The sequence below is a fragment of the Macaca fascicularis genome, chromosome 10, assembly GCF_037993035.2.
Source record: "Macaca fascicularis isolate 582-1 chromosome 10, T2T-MFA8v1.1".
In the NCBI taxonomy this organism is placed as follows: Eukaryota; Metazoa; Chordata; class Mammalia; order Primates; family Cercopithecidae; genus Macaca; species Macaca fascicularis.
In genome coordinates, this window is record NC_088384.1 from 24,016,844 (window position 1) to 24,027,105 (window position 10,262).

Genomic DNA, 10,262 nt, shown 5'->3' on the forward strand with positions numbered 1-10,262 from the left:
ACTCCATTGCTCCTCTTTGAGCCATCTGGAAAGTCACCTCATCTTTCCAGACCTCAGCATCCTCATCTGTAAATTGGAGGACATGTGGACTTGGACAGAACGGGCCCTCTCTGTCGCTTGGAGAGTCTGGGATTGTAAGCTGCCCTCCGGGAGATCAAAACACCACACAATGCAGGTGGTAAGGCCTGCCATCGACTCTCGGGTGACCCAGGTCAATGCTCCCTTCTCTGGCTGGCCTCCTCATCTGTGCAATGGGGGTTTTGTCCCATGGTTCTCTTTTTGCAGGCACTGGACAGACACGGGACACAGGGGCTCTGCTAGGGTACCTGGTGCTACAGAAGAGGGCGGGGATTACCAGGCTCAGGAAGGAATGTTGTTGGGAATGAAGATTGCAGACACGCTGCAAGATGCAAGGCTGAGGTGCATGCAGTGCACTGTGGCTTCAGGTGGGGACAGACCTGGGGCAGCTTTTCCAGATGGCAGGTCTGCTTTCTCCCAGCCCCGACATGCCTTTCTGAAGTGTAAAGCAGCCCAGTCCTGGCCTCAGAATGCTGGGGTGAACATTTGGAGAATGGGGTTCCAGCCACTGCAGATGGATTCAGAGGCACTAGAGACACAAAGAGAGCAAGAATGAAAGGTGAGGGGACCTGAAGGACAGGCAGACACCCAGGGGCAGGAGAGAGAGCAGAGGGCTCTCCACTTGGCAAATATTTGTTGAGTGCCTACTAGGTGCCAGATGCTGTGTTTGGGGCAAAGAGAGACAGAAGTAGAGAGAATGGGATAGGAGAAAGGAAGAGAGAGAAAGAAAAGGAGTCAGAGAAAGAGAGAGAGGAAGAGAGAAGCGTATGGGAGAGAGAGAGAAAGAGAAAGAAGGAAGGAGAAAGGAAGAGAGAAAGGGAGACAGACAGAGAGAGGAAGACAGAAAGGGTGAAGAGAGAGAAAGGGAAAGAGAAAGAGAGAAAGGGAGAGAGGGAAAAGGGAGAGGGAGAGAAATGGGGGGAGAGAGAGAAAGGGAGAGAGAAAGTAACAGAAGGGGAGAGTGAGGAAGAGGGAAAGGGAGTGAGAGAGACAGAGGGAGAGAGAAAGAGATAGAGGGAAAGGGAGGAAGAGGAAAAGAGGGGAAAAGGGAGAGAGAGAGACGGAGAAAGAAAAAGAGAGAAAGCAATAGAGAGAGAAAGAAGGAGTGGGGAGAGGGAGGGAGGGCAGGAGAGAGAGGGAGGAAGGGGTGGAGATAGAATGAGCCTAGAACCCGGTGGCTGGAGTTTGCAGCTGGGCAGTATAGAATGTTATGGAAACAGACAGAGCCAGGTCTGACTGCAAAGCTCCAGCTCCTCCCATGATGGATCCTGCCTTGGCCCCCCACTTCCCACTCCTCACATTCTACCCTCAGGACCTTACCTGGGGCTGGGTGGGCTGCCCAGGAGTTCCCAAGCCTGGCTGCTCACCAGAAGTGTCTGGGAGACCCTCAAAGAAACTCTGGAGTCCTGGGCCCGACTCTCGCAGTTTGGCTTCGGGATGATGGTCTGGGGCCTAGGAATCTGCATTTTAGCAGCCACTGCCTCCCAGAGTTCAGCAGGCACGGGAGCCCAGGTGGTGGACACGTGTCCCCAGGGGGCTTCCCCTGGGGCTCCCGCTGCTGTCACGGCCACACACGTCCTTTTGCAAACACACACGGCCCATGATTGATTCTCTGCCGCTCCCCTCACAGCCCCGCGGGTCTGATTGAATGGCCGGCGTGCCGCTCAAACACCCTGCTGGAACCACTTCCCTGCCCTCTGCCCTAGAAGTCGTTTGTTTTTAGACACAGCCTTTATGTCCAGCTGAAAGGACACCAGCCTCCCCAGAGCCACCCCTCTAAGCTGGAGCCAGGCTGGGTACCGTCCCTGGGCTGGGGATGCTGAAGGGACAGAGGGACCTGGGTGCCTAGGCTGGGCGTGGTGACACTCAAGAACAGACACTGAATCCCAGGAGGAAACTCAGGCTTCCTGCATCTAGGTGACACTAGAATTGTTTGGGTGTTTGTCCCGTGCGAAGGTATTTTCACCCACCTTGACATTGAGAACAGCTTCAGGGAAGGAATCTTTCCCTCTTCCCTTCTCTTCCTTTAATTTTTTTTTTTTTTTTTTTAGATGGGGTCTCGCTCTCCCACCTAGCCGGAGTGACAGAGCGAGATTGGAGTGTGCAGTGGTGCCATCCTAGCTCATGCAGTCTCCAGTTCCTGGGCTCAGACGATCCTCCTGCCTCAGCCTCCCGAATAGCTGAGGCTATAGGCATGTGCCACCATGCCTGTTTAATTTTTTAAAAGTTTTTGTAGAGATGAGGTTTCGCCATGTGGCCCAGGCTGGTCTCAAACTCCTGGGCTCAAGCGATTCTCCCCCCTCGGCCTCCGAAAGCACTGAGATTATAGGCGCGAGCCACTGTGTCTGGCCAGAAACTGTTTCCTTTGACATTAATTTTGCACCTCCCATGAACTAGAGCCTAGCAGTCTTGGGTCTGGGCCTATGTGAACAAATTCATAGGACAACCTCTGCTTGTCGGAAGACCCGGCTCTGGAATTTCACAGACCTGGGCTTGAGTCTCAGGCGCATGCCTCAGCTTCCTTATGTTTTAAATGGAATGATAAAGCTGGCTTTGGAGGGTGGTTGGGAGGGTTCCCAACACCCTGGATGAGAGAGAAATGCTTAGCACAGGTCTGGCACACAGTAGGTGCTCAGCCCCACTTCCTTTCTTTCTCCTTCTCCTCATCTCTCCTGGTCACAGTCACCTGACCTTCTACTATCCCCTGAACATATGCTATAGAAAGAGGAGCACTGGGCCAGGAGTCTAGAACCCTGGGTCCCAATTCTCACTTTTCTGGACTTTGCTGTGCAGTGTTGGGCAAATATCTGGCTTTCTCTGGTCTGGCCAGATCATCTCAAGAACACTTTCTCGTGCTGTGGATCCAGGTTGTGAGCTCTTGGGGGAACTGGACTCAGTTTCCCCTTTCTGTGTGCTTTCTATCCTGCCTGGTTCACAGTAGGTGCTCCAGGGACAAACATGGAAATGAGGTGAGTGGGTCATTAGTGATATCTGAACACCAAACTGTGTGGATCTGGTTGGAGGCCCTGGCTGTCAGAACAGGGCTCATTCTTCTGGGAGAACTGGGCCAGGGTGGAGAGGGGAGGGGAGGGGAGAGGCTACTGCATTTCTTACTTTTTTGAACCTCTGAGGCCTTATCCTGTTCTTGCAGCCCTAGCCTCCACCCCTAGTGAGGGATGACCTGGGATTAGGAGGCCAGTCTGGCTTCAGAAACCCCTATTTCTTCTTCTTTTTTTTCTTTTTTTCTTTTCTTTTCTTTTTTTTTTTGAGACGGAGTCTTGCTCTGTCGCCCAGTCCGGGGTGCAGTGGCGCCATCTCGGTTCACTGCAAGCTCCGCCTCCTGGGTTCACGTCATTCTCCTGCCTCAGCCTCCCAAGTAGCTGGGACTACAGGCACCCGCCACCACGCCCGGCTAATTTTTTGTATTTTTAGTAGAGATGGGGTTTCACCGTGTTAGCCAGGATGGTCTAGATCTCCTGACCTTATGATCTGCCCGCCTCGGCCTCCCAAAGTGCTGGGATTACAGGCATGAGCCACTGTGCCCAGCCCCTTCTTATTCTCTCCCCTAACCCACTCCCAGGGACTTCATCTTCCCTCCCCACTCTTCCCCTTCCTTCCCCTCCCCTCCCCTTCCCTCCCTCCCTCCCTTCCTTCCCTCTCTCTCTCCCTCCCTCCCTTCCTTTCTCCCTTCTTCCTGTCTTTCTTTCTTCCTCCCTTCCTCGCTTCCCTCCATCCTTCCTTCCTTCCTTACTCATTCCCTCCCTCCCTCCTTCCTTCCTTTCTTACTCATTCCCTCCCTCCACCCTCCCTTTCTTTCTTCTTCCCTCCCTCCCTCCCTCTCTCCCTCTCTTCCTCTCCCCTCCCTCCCTTCCTCTCTCCCTCTCTTTCTCTCCCCTCCCTCCCTCCCTCCCTCCCTTCCTCCCTCCCTCCCTTCCTCCTTCCCTCCCTGGTCTAGCAAGACAAAAAAAAAAGGGCCCTGTGCACCCAATTGCTACTTCACCCACCAACCCATCCCACCAGCAATGGGTAAGTGAGGCCAGGCCCAGTTCCAGGCAATGAGGATACAGCAGAGAACAAAATCACCCTGGTTTTGTCCTTAAGGGGTTCTGAGCCTGGTGGGATGACCGCCATCAACAGGCAGTGTTCACTCCAGGCTCTGGAATTTCACAGACCTGGGCTTGAGTCTCAGGCGCATGCCTCAGCTTCCTTATGTTTTAAATGGAATGATGAAGCTGGCTTTGGAGGGTGGTTGGGAGGGTTCCCAACACCCTGGATGAGAGAGAAATGCTTAGCACAGGTCTGGCACACAGTAGGTGCTCAGCCTCACTTCCTTTCTTTCTCCTTCTCCCCATCTCTCCTGGTCACTGTCAGTGATCCCCAGGCAGTGTTCACTCAAGACGTTGTGTGATGGGGATGCACAAGCCATAGAGGAGCCCATAGAAGGTTCCTAAATCAGCCTGAGGCAGGAGCTATCTGGGCAGGCTGCCTGGAGGAGGGGATATTTAGGAGACACCTGCAGGGAAGGAACCAAGGGATGGTAAGTGTTCCCAGTAGAGGGATCAGCATGTGCAATCCTCTGGGGTGACAGCAGCACTCTGAGGAACTGAAAGCAGCTCAGAAATGGCTAGAAATGGAAAACCGATAAGAGTACCACCATCAACAATCATGGTGGCCTTCTTGAAGTGCCCAGTTGCCTCCTGCACGATCTCACTAAGCCCCTCCGGAAGTCTACTCCCGTTTTACAGACCAGGAAACAGAGGCCTGGAGATTCCGAGACTCACCTAGACCCTGCAGTGTGTATGGGGCCCAGGGCGGAGCTGGGGTTGGATCCAGGCTGCGGAAGCTCAACGTCCTCCCCAGGACAAACAGCCAGGCTCCAGTGGGGCAAGAGAGGCAGGGTCCTGGGGAAAACTTCCTCCCAGATCTCCCCTGGGCCAGGCCTGGAGGCCCTGGGGAGGCCCTGCAGGTGGGGGAAGAGAGGCAGGGTCCTGGGGAAACTTCCTCCCAGAGCTCCCCTGGGCCGGGCTTGGAGGCCCCGGGGAGGCCCTGCGGGTGGGGGCGGGGCGTGGGAAGGCTGTAAACTGGCTTGGGGCGGTAGGGCTTTCCTGTCGCTGCCGGTGGCCCCTGCCTTTGTCCTCATGTGTCACTGAGGAATGCAGCTACAGTTCAGATAAAGGCAGCTTTGTTTGGAGACCTCAGGAGAGGGAAGGGGGAAGGGGGAAGGTGGGGAAGGGGGCAGGGAGAAGCAGGCTGGGGAAGGGGAGGGGTTACCATCCCTCCCTCCTGGCTGATCCCAGCCCCCTGGCTCTGGGCAGGAAGCACCTATGCCCCCATGGACACCCACATCCTCTGCCATCTCCTTAAGGCACTTCCTGACATTGGGCAAGCAGTTCCCTCCTCTCTGAGCCTCAGTTTCCTCATTTGAATGATGGGGATCATCTGTCAACCTCTATGGATAGTTTGGAGGTTCCAGTCACGTAAGTCATGTGGCCGATTGTACTTGCAACGCTTATTGATGACTAAGAAAAAGGCAGCCCAGAGAGGTCAAGTGACTTGCCCAGGGTCCACACAGCTTGACCTTGGAAGGAGTGATGCAGTCGGGTGTTTGCCAAGCATTGAGGGGGTGGAGCAGAACGAGGCTGGTATCACAGGATGAGCCCTTTGATGTGGCAAGCAAGAATGACAGGTGGTCCGTTGAACGCACGCATTTGCTCATGGAAGCCTCACCAGGGTGGGCGTTGAGTTCACCCTTGGTCACTGCTGTCCCCATGCCCCTGGGTGCCTGGCACAGGCAGGCAGTAATGCCCAGTGATTCAAACCCACAGCCTCTGGGGCCAGGCAGCTACTACCTGGGGCTGTGTGATCTTGGGCTGCTCCTGAGCCTCTCCATGTCTCAGTTTGCCCCTCTGTAAAATGGATCTAATAGGACCACCCCCTCACAGTGTTGTTGGGCAAGTTCAAGGAGACGATCTGCACAGAGCCTGACATCGGTTATTCGGATCAGTGGGACAGTGGCTATCTGCTTGCTGGCTGCACAGAGGATTTTCCCAAGGTCATGGCCGAGGGTACGCTGGGATCAGCCTAGGCTCCTCCGGGCTGTTTCTGCCCAGGAAGGAAGGGTGTGAGTCCTGCAGTGCAGGGGTGAGGCGGTCGAGTGCAGGAGGAGTAGGCATCGTGTGCCACCCAGTTCCAGGACGGGCTCTGCCCTTTTGAGAGGAGGTGTCATGTGGGTCTGGAGCTAAGGGACATGGGCCCCTGGCCCCTCCTCACAGTGACGGATGTGGACAGACAGATGGTCTAGGGCTGGGCACGCTTAGTCATAGCCCAGATATAACTTGGGCCCCATGGGGCGCCTCCCTCTTTCTCGCTGTCTCACAGCAGCTGCAGCCAATCCCAGCAGGTCTGAAGCCTCACTTTGCTCACTGAGTGGGTCTCAGCTCACTCTCTTTGGATGCAAGAGGAAATGGAAGCCCAGAGAGGGGAAGTGACTCACTCAAAGCCGCACAGCAAGTGAGGGACAAAATCATCTGGTCACTCACTGACTTGGCAAATATTTCTGGAGTCTGAAGAGTGGACTATGTCCATCAGGGAAGAACATTCCTAGAGAAAGCCCTGACTTGGACAAAAGTATGGAGGAGAAGTTCTGTGGCGGTTAAGAGTATGGGTACCAGTCTGCTGGGACCCAAGCCCTCTCTGGCACTTGCTGTGTGACTTAGAGCAAGCGAATCAACTACTCTGTGCCTCTGTTTCCTTACCTGTAAGTTGAAGATATTCAGTGTTTATGCCATAAGGGTCTTATGAGGATGAAATGAGTTCATTCATGCAAGATGCTTATCATGAGTCCTGGCACACAGTAGGTGCTCAATAAACAGGAGTTGTTAGGAAGGCATGGGGAATGAAGGACATGTGGAACATGGGAACCACTAGCCAGTGGTTGGTAGGTAACGTCTAGAGCCCAGAGTGGGGTGTTGTGGCCCCATGTGGAAGCTTGGGGAACCAGGGCCTGGCCCTGTAAAGAGAGTGGGTGGGGGCAGGGCAGGGTAGAGGCTGGAAAGTTCCAGCAGAAGGCAGGCATTCTAGGTGAGCAATCCTGGGGCGATGAAACTAAAGCGGAAATGGAAGCAGGGACAAGAAGGAGGTGAAAAGGAGGGGCGTGGAGCCTGTCTGGATGTGGCAGGAAGAGCAGAGGTGTCATCCAGGAGAACAGTCCTGGGTTCCGATGGAGGAGAGGAACCTACAAAGGAAGAGATGGAGCCCCTGACTGGTGGGGCGAGCCACTCTCTGAGAGTCTCCGAGGTGCCCAGCCTGGTCCAGGAGATATCATCATGCTTAGGGTGGCAACACAATTTGCAGGGTGCCGTGTAAAACAAAACTGCAGTTCTCCCTGTATAAAAAGCAGAAAAAATGTGCGGTAAAAGTACTAAAATAGGAAATGTTTGCTCTTCTTCCGTGCATCTCTTCTGTTCACCTGTGTGCTCCACTGCCCCACTGGGCTTCACTTAAAACACACATAGGTGCGAAAATTAAGAATTTCAAGATGGTGGCTAGGCACGGTGGCTCACATCTGTAATCCCAGCACTTTGGGAGGCTGAGGTGGGCAGATCACATGAGGTCAGGAGTTTGAGACCAGCCTGGCCAACATGGTGAAACCTTGTCTCTACTAAAAATACAAAAATTAGCTGGGTGTGGTGGCATATGCCTGTAATCCCAGTTACTTGGGAGGCTGAGGCAGGAGAATCACTTGAAGCTGCAAGGCAGAAGTTGCAGTGAGCTGAGACTGCACCACTGCATTCTAGCTTGGGCAACAGAGCAATTCTTTGTCACAAGAAAAAAAAAAAAAAAGAATTTCAAGACAGCAACAGCGAAACGTAAACCCAGCTTGGAGCTTTTCTGAGAGCTGGGGTCTGTGCAACTGCAGAGATCTCACAGCCATAAAGCTGGCCCCGATCATGCCTATTCTGCATAGGAGAAAACTGAAGCTCAGAGAAGTAAAATATCCCGGTATTCTCACTCCAATTCCAGAGCGCCCTATATTCCACACCCCCTTCCAATGCCTGCTCATATCTAATTTTTATTCACCAATCTCCAAAAAAGGGTTCAAAGCAATTGATGGTAAAGTGCAGGAGCTGTTAATACAGGTGCAGTGGAAGGCACATCATGACCCTGAGGGAGGACGCTGGCCTGGGAGCTGTGTGACCTTGGATGGGCCGCGCAAACCCTCTGTGCCCACCGTCCCTTTGCAGAGACTGGCTCAGAACTCCTGCTTCCCCAGCCCCCAAGCCTTGCCTCCCTTCCTGACCCACATTCCCCTTGGTGTCTGAGGCTTGAAGCGGTTATAAAAAATAAAACCACAGTCCCCTGATGTGCTTGCTGGCTTCTCAGGCCTTATTTTTTTTGGCCGCTAAGGAGACTAATAAATGGCTTGCCACTTGACGTAATCATTAAGGGCTCCACTGAGCTGTGGGCAGTGTTTCCTCTCCTCCTTGGCCGGGCCGGGGGCGCCCAGCCACCGAGGGTGGCAGTGATGGATGGTGTTATCATGGGCTTCCCCGGGGGAAGTGCTGGTGGTGGTCGGCCATGGCTCTCTCTCCTGCAGGCTCCTGGGCTATTCATTATGGGAAGGAGGAGCTGACGGGTGGGGGTGACGGCTGGCTTCCAGAAGGAGCACGGGTTGGACTTCCAGGCGGAGTGTGGGCCAGGGTGAATATAAAGATTAGTGTTTGGGTGCAAGGAGTCAATTCATGAGTGGCCAATAAACAGAGGGAAGGGAAGCAGGGTATAATCCAAGAATACACATTAAAACATTTTCTGAAGTCAGAAAATTGGCAAAAACTTTAAAAATCGAATTAAAAAATAAAAATTAAAAAATTACGTGATAGATTGGTTGCAAAAATGTTCTTAATGTGCTTCCCTTCTCTATATCTGTATGCTTTGCAGTGTGGCTTTGCAGTTCCTCCTATCAAGAGATAGAGTCTGTTTCCCACTCCTTGACTCAAGCCTCAGTCATGTGACATATTTTGGCCAATAGAATGTGGTGGATGTGATGATGTGATTCTGTACCTGTTCTGAACCTCGGCCATAAGGGACTTGCAGTTTCCATTTGCTATCTTGAAATTCTGCTGCTGCCATGGAACAAGCCTGGGCTGGCTTGCTGGAGGATGAGAGACCATGTGGAGTAGAGCCAAGCTCTGGACATTTGAGAGAGCCCTATAATAATCAGCAAAACCAGCCAGAGATGCACAAGTAAGACTGACAGATCAGAAAAACAAGCTACCTGACCTGTAGATGCATGAGCAATAATAAATGCTTACTGTTTTAAGTCATTGAGTTTTGTGGTGGTTTATTACATGGCAATAGCTGACTGATACAAATCATAATGCCCAGTGTTGGTGATGGTGTGGGGAGATAGGCTTTCTCACACATAAGTAGCAGAATGGTTTGCTAAAATTTTGCATATCCATTGAAGTAACAAAAAAAAAAATGAAGGGATTATTATAGAGATTTTTTTTTTCTTTTTCTTTTTTTTCTTTTTTAAGAGACAGGGTCTTGTTCTGTCACTCAGGCTGGAGTGCAGTGGTGCAATCATAGCTTGCTGTAGCCCCAAACTCTCGGGCTCAAGTGATCCTCCCACCTCAGCTTCCTGAGTAGCTGGTATTACAGATGTGTGTCACCAAGCCTGGCTAATTTTTCTTTAATCTTTTTTTGTAGAGATGGGGCTTCATCTCACTATGTGACCCAGGCTAATCTCAAACTGCTGCCCTCAAGCAATCCTCCTACCTTGGCCTCCTAAGTGCTGGGATTCCAAGTGTGAGCCACTGCCTGGAGATTCAATGCCTTGGCCAAATGCCTAGCATAACACTTAACACTCAAAAAATGCCCAACATGTCTTGGTCTTTTCTCTATGGGCATATCACAAAGGGCAACAACATTTGGGAAAGCTTATTCGTAGTCTCTGTTTTGGGGATGAATTCCTTTAGAAATCCTAAATAATTTGTTTCTTATGGACAAAGATTTTATCAACAAGGATGTCCATGACAGCATTGCTTATAGCAAATAACTAGAAACAAACAACCTAACCAACGCTGTTACAGCACTCTAGTAATAACCATTGTTACTTATTTTGCTGTTTGTTTTTGCTTATTACCACTTATTTTTACTTACATTGCTTGAATCAATTAAGGTCT

The 10,262-nt window shown here is 52.0% G+C and overlaps 1 long non-coding RNA gene across 1 annotated transcript; it reads left to right on the top strand.

The window, feature by feature from the left end:
* Positions 1 to 4,989: 4,989 nt before the first annotated feature.
* On the top strand, positions 4,990 to 9,401 carry LOC141407857 (uncharacterized). Its single transcript, XR_012418894.1, has 2 exons — positions 4,990 to 5,555; positions 9,016 to 9,401. It is a non-coding gene; the product is annotated as an uncharacterized lncRNA (long non-coding RNA).
* The last annotated feature ends 861 nt before the right edge of the window (positions 9,402 to 10,262 follow it).